This window comes from Pteronotus mesoamericanus, unplaced genomic scaffold (assembly GCF_021234165.1).
Source record: "Pteronotus mesoamericanus isolate MK-2021 breed Mesoamerican mustached bat unplaced genomic scaffold, CSHL_Meso_final contig_65, whole genome shotgun sequence".
In the NCBI taxonomy this organism is placed as follows: domain Eukaryota; kingdom Metazoa; phylum Chordata; class Mammalia; order Chiroptera; family Mormoopidae; genus Pteronotus; species Pteronotus mesoamericanus.
Genome location: NW_026555228.1, coordinates 11443846 through 11456091, shown reverse-complemented (window position 1 = coordinate 11456091; position 12246 = coordinate 11443846). Strand labels below are relative to the sequence as shown.

At 37.8% G+C, this 12246-nt stretch overlaps 1 protein-coding gene across 1 annotated transcript in view; it reads right to left on the bottom strand.

Moving 5' to 3' along the window:
* Window positions 1-12246, bottom strand: part of PHEX (phosphate regulating endopeptidase X-linked) — a 161798-nt gene that overhangs the window by 135584 nt on the left and 13968 nt on the right. The window lies entirely within an intron of this gene.

Sequence of the window (12246 nt, the reverse complement as noted above, 5' to 3'; positions counted from 1 at the left end):
TTACAAAAGATTTTCTAATAAATTCAAATTGCCCACGTGTTTTGAGGAAGAAGGGAAAATGAAATGAACAAATCTTTCAGAAAGCAAATTAAGGGGAGAAATAGCTCTCCCTGTATCGTAAGACAGGACATACAAAATTCTTCTCTTTTTATCCTAAGAAATCTTTGTAGTTACCAAATACAATGACATTTACAACATACAATGACATTCGATAGGTCTTCATTGAAATAATATAAATGGAGGAGAAACTAAACTACATGCACTGTGGGAAGGTGCTAAATTTCTTCAGTGATATATATATACTGTGTCCTTAGATGTAGTAAGGCCTGGCTACTCAACATGTGGTCCCCAGAACAGCAGGGTGGGCATCACCTGAGAACCTGCTAGAAATGTAGACTCTCAGGTCCCTTCTCAGACCTACTGAACCAGAATTTGCATCTTAACAAGATTCCCAGGTTATTCATATACACTTTAAAGATTGGGAAGAACAGTATTAAAGCACAGCTTTATAGTTGCAAATTGGGGTGGAAGAAGGAAGTGGGGGCGGTATTGCTTATATACCATTGGATGTTAACGGCTAGGTATGCTGAGTAGGGACCATCACACAAATCTCACTGAAATTCTTTAAAGCACATAAAGAAGGTGGATGTGACAAAAAACTGGGGAGACCAGATGATCGGAAATACAATTTACATACCATATTTCATCAATTCTAAGGAGCACATCTTCCCCACCTGAACATCTATGAAACCGGAATCCATCTTAAAACTGTCAGCCAATCACAGACATGACGTCGTGTCCATCGCCTGCCCACGTATGAACTTGATCTAGCAATTCTTATAGTTAGCACTTCAAGTGAATTGGTTGCACGGCTAGGAAACTGTCACTTAAAATACCTGCAGAAAGATTTCACTACAATTTGGCAATAAAATGAAAACTTAACTGCATATCCAAAAAGGCGGTCTTGGAGGAAAACCCCTGAAACTATTGGCAACACTTTTTTTAAGAAATGCTGAATCACTGCTGTTGTTGATGGAAAGAGGGCAGTATTTTGTGAGAAAAAAAAAAAAGCATTGCTGATTTAAAATAAAAAAAGAGCGTGAAGAACTTTCAGGAATACCTTAACGAATCTCTTTTGCTTGCATTTTCCATTTTAATTATATTAGTACATATGATAAAATTACTAAGTCCAAAAGAACGCTTTCAATGAAAATAAAATTAAAACCTCAAAAAAAATCTCAAATGATACGAAAGCATTATGTAATAGCTTAGTCTTTATTAGCATACATGAAATAATGGTACACCTACCATTGTTGACAGTATTTTTTATTATTTTTTATTTACAGTATTAATATGGTATTGGCTCAGTTAAGGCTATGAACGACTCAGCAGTGTTTGAGTGTTCTCTGGCTTAATTGTAAGTCAAATAAAGTTAACCAAGAAAAGTGCATGTAACTATAGTGTTACTACTAGAGAAGACCAAGTATTTTTTTTATTCTGGGAAATAACGTGTCTGGAATAGCACAGCTGTGTTTGGATTTGAATAAAAGAAGGCATTTTGCAAAAATTATTCCAAATTATTCCAAAAGCATTTTAAGGACAACGGACCCTCCGGGTGAGATGAGACGTTTGAATTCCTGAATATCAGGTTTCATATTCAGGTCTCAGGGGCAGGAACACAAGCGTGGCCAAGCGGGAAGGTGGTGTGAGGCCTCTGGCGAGAGGGGGGCTGCGCAGCCTGCAGACCTCAACCAGAGCCACAATTGCCTCCTTTCCTCACCCAGCACTTCCCACGCATTCCCCGCTAGACATGTTTCATTCTGGCGACAACCTGCAGCTTTCAAACCCCAACTTCCTCTTCTCCACAGCTCAGAGGTTCCGGACGGACACCAGCACCTTTGCTCTGAATTAAAATAATAGAATTTTATGTCTTTATTGACCTGTATTGGAGCATTTAGATCAAGGGGGGTCATGGGGAAGAAATCTCTTCTTACGTTATCCTGGGACTTCGCCAAAATGTTGGGAAATAGAAATTGAGAAAAAGTAATAGAGGGCATTACCTGGCATTCTTTAATGCCAACTACAAAAAGCGTATTGCCAGAATGGCTATTTTGAATGATTCTCATTTCAGAGAACTCACGGAAACTTCTCCAATGGATGGTGGTTATAGTTCTCTACTAGATTAGTTTTGGCATTGCTCTTGAATAGGTACCCAACCTTGGCTGACTATTAGAATTACCTGGGGGAAGTGGTTGTTAAAAATCCAGAAGCCCAGGCCACACCCCAGACCCATTCCATCAGAACCTCTGAGGATGGGACCCAGGCGTCTGTTTTTAAAGCTCTGCAGTGTGTCCCCTATGCAGCCAAGGTTAAGAAGCACAGCTCTAGAAGAACTGCCCCGTCCAGCACAGAAGCCAGTAGTCACATTGGGGCTATCAAGTGCTTGAAATGTGGTTGCTGCACGTGGAGACGTGCTGCAAGTATGAGTGCCAGATTCCAAAGATTTAGCAAAAAAGAAAGAATATAAAACGCCTTGTGAAAAAAGCTTTTTTATATTGATTACGTGAAACAGCAATTTCTTGGATATGCTGGGTTAAAGAAAAGAAATAAATTTACGTGTTTCCTCTTTACATTTTTAATGTGGCTATTTAGATAATAAGTAAAGTTACATGTAACTTGCATTTGTGACTCATTACATTTCTTTTGGACAACGCTGTTCTGGGAGGTGCCTTTAGAGATCACTAGCTGCATGAATATAAGTGAATTAACTCAACTCCTTTTAGCCTCGGCTTCCACAACTGTAAAATGGGATAAATCATCTTCCTAGTTTTCAGGGTTTGTTACCAGGCACTAAGGGTCAACCTGTGTGAATTCTAGTCCCAGCTCCATTACCTAGTAGCTGTGTGATCTTGGGCTGGTTATTGTACTGCTCTGTGCCTTTATTTCCTCCTTTGTAAAGAGTGGATAAATCTTACACCTTATAGGCCTATTGTGAGGAGTTTAGTAAAACAAATAGTAACTAAAGGTATTATTAAATAAGGTCATCTCTATAAAGTGCCTGGCCTGTTAGGCTTTACTCTGTGCAATACACTCATTTACAAATTTTCTTGGAAATATGCTAGAGGCTCACTTCACAGCAATGAGTATAAACGCCCCCATTAGAAGTAAACTGGGGGAGAAATGGAGATTTTGCCACATTGTAAAGATGTTTAACCCATCCACAACTTCAAGTTGCATTTGAAAATTTCTCAGAATTGAGGGTATGACCACAGCTGAAGGCATTTCATCACGGAGTTTGGAAGCACAGGGATAAAACTGTCAATTCAGTCTGATCATGCATTTTTGTATGCAACCAACTTTTTAATTTTTCTAGTGCCCATTTTTGCCATTGACCAATTAGGAGTATAGAAAAGGTAAGGAACTGACCCATTCCTCTAAGAGGCAGGTTTCAATTCAGGTCCCAGGAAATAGGAGTCATCCGTTTCTTGCATGCAATCTGGATGACCCTTGGAAGTTTCTGCAAAAATCCCATATTCTCAACTCCATTATTATTCTAGCTTCTGGCAACCAACAGCAAGAATACATGGGGACTTGAAGGAGCTTCAGGAGTCGTTCCCACGAACGCTCACGTGGGCCTACCTCTGAAGTGTAACCACCAAACCCAGCAGGATTTTTCTTCCCTTCCCGAACAGTCCGTCCTCCTCTTTTGGGAAGTGGCTTTTCAAAAACAGGCAACCCATCTACTAGACTTATCAGGGTGATCACTTCACAATGTATACAAATGTCTCATTGTTATGCTGTATACCTGAAACTAATATAATGTTGTGTATCAACAGTAATTGAAAAATAAATGTTAAAAATACGCGACCCCTCCAAACAACTGACAAGTAAAATACACTTATACACACCAACCATGCAAAATGGGGCCTAGGTGCACGCAGGCTGAGAGGTGGCATTGTAGGAGCACATATGTGTCTCTCAGGATGCACATATCCTGTGTCATTAGTCATGCCAAAGAACTTACATTTAATCAAAAGCATCTAAATGCAGTTGACAATCTTCTGAGTAAAATGTGTCTTTCTCCACACAACAGTCAAGCTCACTAGCAGGACCCTTTTCATAATGCATTGCAATAGTCACACTACAAAAATGCCCCCTCGCCTGCTTTTCTGCTCCTTTTTTCAGTCGATATTCCAACGCATAGCATTTCCGGCTGTCACTCCACTTCTCAGAACCCTCGGCATCCCCGTCACCAGTCAAAATCCCCCGAATGGACGCTGACATTCTTCACCCGCCCATCTCACTGCTGTCATCTCTCACCAACAGCCCTGGTCATTCCTTCCTTTCAACAAAGCCGAGTTATATTGATTCGGTCTTCTCCTTGGAACTTTGCTCACAGCACCTGCAATTTTAAAATCCCTGCACTGCCCCTACCCCTTCCAAGGTCAGCCAAGAGTCCTTGTCTTCAAGATCAGATAATCAACAAGCTTTTTCATCTACCACATAACATGTACTTATGAACAAAGACTCTACTTGGTATATTACTATTTTCAATCATTTGCACTGTTCACACGTATCTGTAATTACACCACAGCAAAAGCTGTATCATCTCGAGTTGGCCACCAACCATTTAACTCTCTGTTCTCATGATAGGTATGTGGCAACACTCTGGGATTTAATCAATAAATATATTTATTCCACGGTTTAAGGAATCCCTTAAAGCTTGCACTTCATCCGTTCAAGCCTTGGCGCTGGCACAAATCTCCTAACACAAGTCTTTGGTTCCATGTCATGTCCTTATAAATACAAATTAACTGTCAGTAATGTGCCCATCATGCAGGAATTCAAGGCAGTGGGCTGTTCAAAGATTTGGGTATGAGTGGACCCATGGGGCCACGTAATGGCCAACTCCACTCAAAACGCCTGAATTAGGATGCATCCATCAAAAGGGTGGAATTAACTCCAACTATACCTTCTTGAGGCCTGCCCTAGTGATCCTTACACATGCAAGGGTTCTTAGTCTTCTGTGTGCCACACATACCCTGGGCAGGCTCTTAAAACCTTCAGACCATTCTCAGAACTATGTTTGTAAGTGTGTAAGATGAGGAACATGGGCTTACAAAGGAAACCTATTATTCAGAAACAGTTAACAAAACAGTTGTTTTACTGTCTGACATCATAATATTTGTGATACTTCATTAACTCATTAAATAAGATCCAGCATTGGGTCTAGCCACTATTACAATTTTGAAGGGGTGATATATGTAGATAGTATTTCAAGATATGTGTAACGTGTGTGTTAAGAGAAATGATGATGACTTGCATTGATAACAAAGTCACAGCTAATAATATCAGAGTTTGTTGCCTAGGTTCAAATAAAGAAAATGTTAAAGTTCTGTCAGAGGTGAGTAAAAATAAAGACAGGGCAGGTGGCGGGGGAACAATACACATAAGGGAGAAGAACAAGGAACAAGTGAGCCAGTGCAGAAACAAGATATTCTCAGATGGCTAGAACTGCCACAAAGGGTACTAAAAGGGCAACAGGATACAGAGGCACTAGAGATAGCGGTAGGGCATTTTTTTTAATAAAGGTGACCTCTGCCCCTTTTCTATCACTGAAATGCATCTGGATTCATTCCCAGATAATTCACCTTTCTAATGGCCTCTTCTAGAGCAGCACTGTCTCATAGAAATATTATTGGAGCCAGATATGTGATTTTTAATTTTCTTGTAGCTGCATTTCAGTAAGTAAAAAAGGTGAGATTATATTTAACAATATATTTTATTTAGCCCAATACGCCTTAAAATATTATCATTTCAGTATGTCATTGAAATTAATTGGGTATTTTATATATTTTTAAACAAAGTCTTTGAAATTTGGTGTGTATTTTACACTCACAGCACATCTCAGTCCCAGCTAGCCACATTTCAAGTGCTCAAAGACACATGTGGCTGGTAGCTATCATAATTGGACTGTGCAGCTCTACGGTCTTGATTACAATACCTATTGAAACATTTTGTGATGTGCAGATTTTTTATTTCCACAAAGATAATCTTGGGGACTTTATTAATCTCTGCGCTTCTGTATCCTCCGGTATCTAACAGGCTGTCTCTGCTAGACGTGAATGAGAAACTGTAAATTCTGGTTGTTATAGGCAATAATCTTCTAACAAAACAGCCTTAGAAAGAAGCATGAGACAGCGGATGTCAGAGTAGAGAGAGAGAGAGAGAGAGAGAAGTGTGATCCTTAATGACACAGTTCAGCTGCTGGATCAACCCTTACCTAAAGTCCACATTATTACTAGACATTTTGGTTACCTAAGCAAGAAATTTTTCTTTCCTCTCTAAGCCAGTTTGAGTTGGGGTTTTTGTCACTTGTGACTGAAAGCAATTGGTGCCAGGAAAAAAATGCTTGGTAAATAATCTTCAGGTCACAGATTAATTAACACAGTAACAGTGCTATGCATTTCAATCTATGTAAAGTGAATGCATTTCCCCAAAATTAAAGATCACACAATTTAGAATGCATGTAATGACTAGATCTGGTTCTTATCAAGCATACCCAACTTACGTGTAACATTAACCACTATGACAGAAGAGCTGCATACAAGCCAGAGAGGATAAGATCAGATCTTAAAATTAAATGCTTGGAACACGTCAAGAGTCCAAAAGTAAGACAAGGAGATGCACTGGCTGTGAAACACACCACACACACACACACACACACACACACACACACACACACGAAGAAAACTGTGAAAACTACAAGAACACAAGCTTTCACATGTCAAGGCCATTCTCACAGCCTCTTTGCTTCCTTCGGCCATTTAAAAAGAGAACATATCTTTGACCATGAACATTATTCACACTCTTCAGGAAGAAATTCATTTCTGTATTTGAAGTGAATGTCTCCTAACGGGACATTTCTAAACTGGTTTAATTTGCCAACTTCTTCCCCTTCCTCACACTCCATACATTCCTACCCTCATCCAAGCTCAAATGGTGGCTTGACATTAGGAAGAAAGTAAACAACAACAACAAACTTTTCAAGTAAAATCATTTGACACTCTGAAAATCCTCTATACAGGCGCAAGTCTTCATGCAGCACCGCTCTGCGCACCCAGGACCGACGGTGACATGGGTATAATCTAGCAATCTGCTGCTTCCAGGGTGGCCACCTGAATAGGAAGCAGCGTGGTCAAAAAATAGAAATCTTCCCTGAGTGGGCACGCCCAGTTTAGATAGCAGATTATTGAGATTTACAGGGTCTGAGTTTTCACCAGGAATAAAAAGCCCACCACAAGAGCTGGGCACTCCCTAGCATTTCCCCACCACATCCCCATTTTGCTTTTTCCCAGTCTGACATCATTTGTTTCAAAAAAACTTAATGGTATCAAGGCTCAGATGGGTATATCATTACATTGTGTTCATGGTATGAGGAAAAGGACTGTTCACTGTATCTTCAATAATCTGATCTTCCTAATTATCAAATGACTTTACAGGAACTGAACACAAGTTTTCAGCTTCCTCTTATCTGTAAAAGTTGATTTGGCTAGGATTATTTCTAGGTAAAAGAAACAAGAGTATAGTGTCATTTAATTACGAGAACCATTTGAATCTAAGCCAGCAGGTATTTACAAATAAATAACTGATCTATGAATCACAATCATCTTTCTCTGCTCATTAATGCATAAACCCTACTTCATCTTATTGTTCTGCCAGTGCTGTCTGTGTTTGAACATAATAATATACTGCATTTCTTTATAAAATATTGGCAAAGATTGCTATTCCATAATAGAGATGAGCTGGCCCTACCTTAAGTCATCTGTCTTCTGTTTGACACAAGTGTTCTATCTCACTCATTGCCTCATGTTTCATAAGTGCTCATTTGCAAAATTTTTATCTGCTCATTCATAAGCAACGCATGCTCTGTCATCTCCATGGTCACATGAAGACAAATATGAGAGGCTTTGAAGGAAGGAAATTTTAAGACATTCAAACACATGACTACATTCAGCCTTTTTAAGATAAAATCCTGCTTCTTGAAGAAAACAAGAAGTAATTTTCTTTTCCAAGTAGAAATCTGAGTCTTATATGCCATTTAAAGAAAAAAATTCACAAAGCCAGGTTGCTGACTTCAATAGAGGGCAATTTTTCATCAGCCAGGTCTGTCAAAACCATTTTATTCCACAAATTGGATAGCCATATCTGTGTGTTCTCTATCAGTCATAAGAAAATGGTTTTCTTTTGATTGGTAGTATTGGGTTTTATTTTTGGATGTTCTCTTTATCGAGAGCGAAGAGAAATATCTAGACAATATTTAATATTTTTGAAAGCATGTGATATTTACAAAGGATAAGACCAGAATAAAACTTAAGGGTTTGATAGACATTACTTTGTGAGTCTTGGAACTATCTTTGAGATAAAATGGAGATGCAAAGGACAAATATTGATTGAGGGCCTGCTATATAAAAGTAACTGGACCAGGAAATTTATATGGGTCATCTCCTTAGTGGTCACAAACCCTGTGAATTAGGTATTCTCAACTCCATTTGAAAGATAACAAACTTGAGCTAGGTAAGATAAGTAATTGGCCAAAAGTGACACAGAGAAGAAATGAAAGGGAGACAGCATTCAAATCCAGCCCCGTGGCTTTCACACTCATGCTCTGAGTAGCTTACCATAAGGACAAAAATTTATAAACACCCCAAATGGCAATGTCAGAATTGCTTAAATAAATTGTAGTATCTCCATACAAAGCAGTTGTGGCAAATGATGCTATAGATCTATTTTCATTGACATGAAAAGATGTTAAGATGTAAACATCAAGTAAAAAGAACAGACTATAAAAATAGAACATATTATATGATCCCTTTTGAGATACATATATAATTTTATATGCATATTTGCATTTAAAAACTTATCATCGGTGATGGGTTTTGAAATGTGTTTCTTTTCGTTACTCATTTACTTGGTGTAAAATTAGCTTGTAATACCTGGACGGTTGGATGAATGGATAGATAAAGTGACAGATGTATAGATACATACATAGATATAGATATAGATAGAATTTAAAGATCTAATGTTTAAAAAATGAGATTTGTCGGCACATCTGATATTTGAAAAGCTGGTTTATATACTTTAAGGATAATCATCTGCAACATACTTGCAGAGTTCAGAAAAACACATCTATAAGGGTATCTGTGTATCAATATCTATATACTTATATTATTTTTCTCACTATCTATATATAAATGTACACATATAGACAAAGAATGAAACAGTATCTACATACTTAGAATGAAAGAATATTATGATAAAGGAAATACAGCAAAATGGTAATGATCGGGGAATCTGGATAAAGGGTATATTGGAGTTCCTTGTGCTATTGTTCCAATTTTTCTGTAAATGTCAATTACCTCAAAATGTGAAAGTTTAAAGAACCAATCCACATTTTGTATTTCCAACACAGAGCCTGGTACAAGATAATACCAATTTAAACAGAGACACTACTCCACTATTTGGTCTCCCTATTGGCACTTGAAGCAAGTGCCTGTGATCAGTTTTTTAGTTCACCCTTTACAATGCTTGTCACAGGAATAACTTGCAATTTATTTGGCTATGTCTTTCCCAGAGCCCAGAAATAACGGGAAGCGTCCCATTTGGCTTCCCAAGGCCGGCACAGTCCTGGTAACGGAATGTAACAAAAATCCATCGACCAACATGAATCTTCAATACAGACACACACGTATAAAATAAATACTAGCTTATTCAAGTCTAGTAATGCCTTAAAGGAAAATAATAGGTAGGGTTTATTTCCAGATTATAAGGGAAGTTCGGCATAAGAAAATCTAGAGAAGTTAAAAGAGATACTCCATCTGAGTCTCTTGATAACTAGTGAAAAGGTTCTTCTTTAGCAACTCCCTTCTGCAAACTAAAAATAACAGAACACAGTAAAGAAGACTACCTATTACAAACAAAAAAGAAATATATTTGGGGAAGGGGACACTAGAGACATTACCACCCAAGCTCGGAATAAGAAAAACATACCATTATCATTGCTATTATTCAGTACTGTTCTGGAGGCTCCAGCCAATATAGTAAAAGCAAATTATAATTATTTCTTAATTTTATGATAGCCTATCTAAAAAAATGCCAAAGAAGCCACCAAAAAGCTACTGATTAATATGACAGTTTTAATCAGATCCAGTATAGATATATCAAAGGTTTATGCCACAGATCAGGAATTGGCCAACTTTTTCCATAACGGTCAGAAAGTAAATATTTTAGGGTTTGTAGACCATATGGGCTCTGTAGCAACTATTCAACTCTGACAAGCAAAGCAGCCATTGCCTATACATAAATGAATAGATGTGTCCATCTTCCAATAACATTTTTAACAGTTCATTTTTATTGTATTTTTCCGTTACCATTTATCTTTCCTATGCCCTCTTCCACCTCTACTCAACCGCCTCCCCCCATAACCGCCACACTGTTGTCCATGTCTATGAGTTCCTTCTCTTTTTTGCTCGGCCCCTCCACTCCCTACATCACCCAAAAGCTGTCAGCCTGCTCTCTATCTATGAGTCTGTCTCTATTTTGGATAAAACAGTAATGAAACATTTACACAATGGAATACTACTCAGCTGTAAAAAAGAAAAAATTACCCTTTGCGACAGCATGGATGGACCTGGAGAGCATTATGCTAATGAAACAAACCAGTGAGAGAAACACAAATACCATATGATCTCCCGCACATTTAGCATGAACAAACTGAACTAACAACAAGGCTTTATTGACAAAAACAGACAATGGGCTGGATCTGGCCCACAGGCCACAGTTTGCCGGCCTCTACACCACAAAAAAACAGCTGATGGAGAAAAGTTACCACGTCAAACAGCAAGAAAATTTATAAGTAACTTTCTAAAGGGCACAGACATATTTCAGTACAGACATAAAGATGTGTACACATGGATATTTATTACAGTGTTATTTGTCATAAGAAAAATATCTAATGACATAATCCATGCCTATAACAAATAGATTAATTTTTTAAATTTTTAATTTATTGATCTTAGATAGAGGAACGAGAGAGAGAGAGAGAGAGAGAACACATCAATTTGTTGTTCCATTTATTCATGCATTTAATCATTGCTTCTTGTATATGCCGTGACTGGGAATCGAAGCTGCAACTTTGGTGCATAACTCTGGAGTATCAGGACAACTCTCTAACCAACTGAGCTACCCAGCAGGGACTGAAATACACAATTTTTCAAAGCAGGTGACAGACTAGTATGTATACCAGCTAATTTTTAAGAATATGGGTGTACAATGAGGTTATACATATGTATGCACATGTGGGAATAAACATGTAAAGATATATATATCCAAATACTTTTACGGGTGGACTTATGGGTGATATTCTTCTTACTTTATGCACATTATTTTTGCTCTTTTTTATCTCCCATCTGAGCTTGGATATAAGATTTTTCATTTTTAAAAGCAGCAAGCAAAAAAACCAGTGCTACTCTGAATAATTTACTCTTCTATGATTTTTAAAGGAGCCCATATACAACATCCTCCTCAAACAAAGCACATCAATACTGATTTTAATTTTTACATTATGACATCTTCAAAAAGTTCTTCAAATTACTGTAACTGTTTCATGCCCTGAAGATAGAAATCTTGTCTATTTCTTATCCTTCAGTGAGATTTCTGCAGGCATGACTGCGTGTGTGCACACATCTCTCTGTCTAGGAAAAACCACCAGAGAAGGGAAATAGAATAGGCAAGAATGGCAGGTGAGAGCCCAATGTGAGCTAGTATCTTACAGGGAAATTAAGTATTAGTAAATTCATTCCTCAAGGTCCTATTTATGGGTCCATAAAATGGGAATATCACCTGTCGGGTTGGGGTAAAACTCTGACATTCTTGAAAGTTGTCATTTTTAACTTATAAAGACTAAGTTGCCACTCTTAGTAGAAAATACAAGTCCATATGATTTCTATTTAGTTGTGAAACTTAAGCACAATTTTCTTACAATTGATAACAGGTATCTATTTTGCCAAGCTTCAGTTGTTATCATACATGTATAAATCGATACATACTTAATTTTCATGTACTTAAAATCTTGGGGGAAAAGGAGACGGAGAAGAAAAAGGAAGATCCTTATAACTTCTCAGAAATTCTTTGGAGGTGTTACTGGACATAAGTTATATGGCATAACTCGTAGTTACCAAAAAGAGA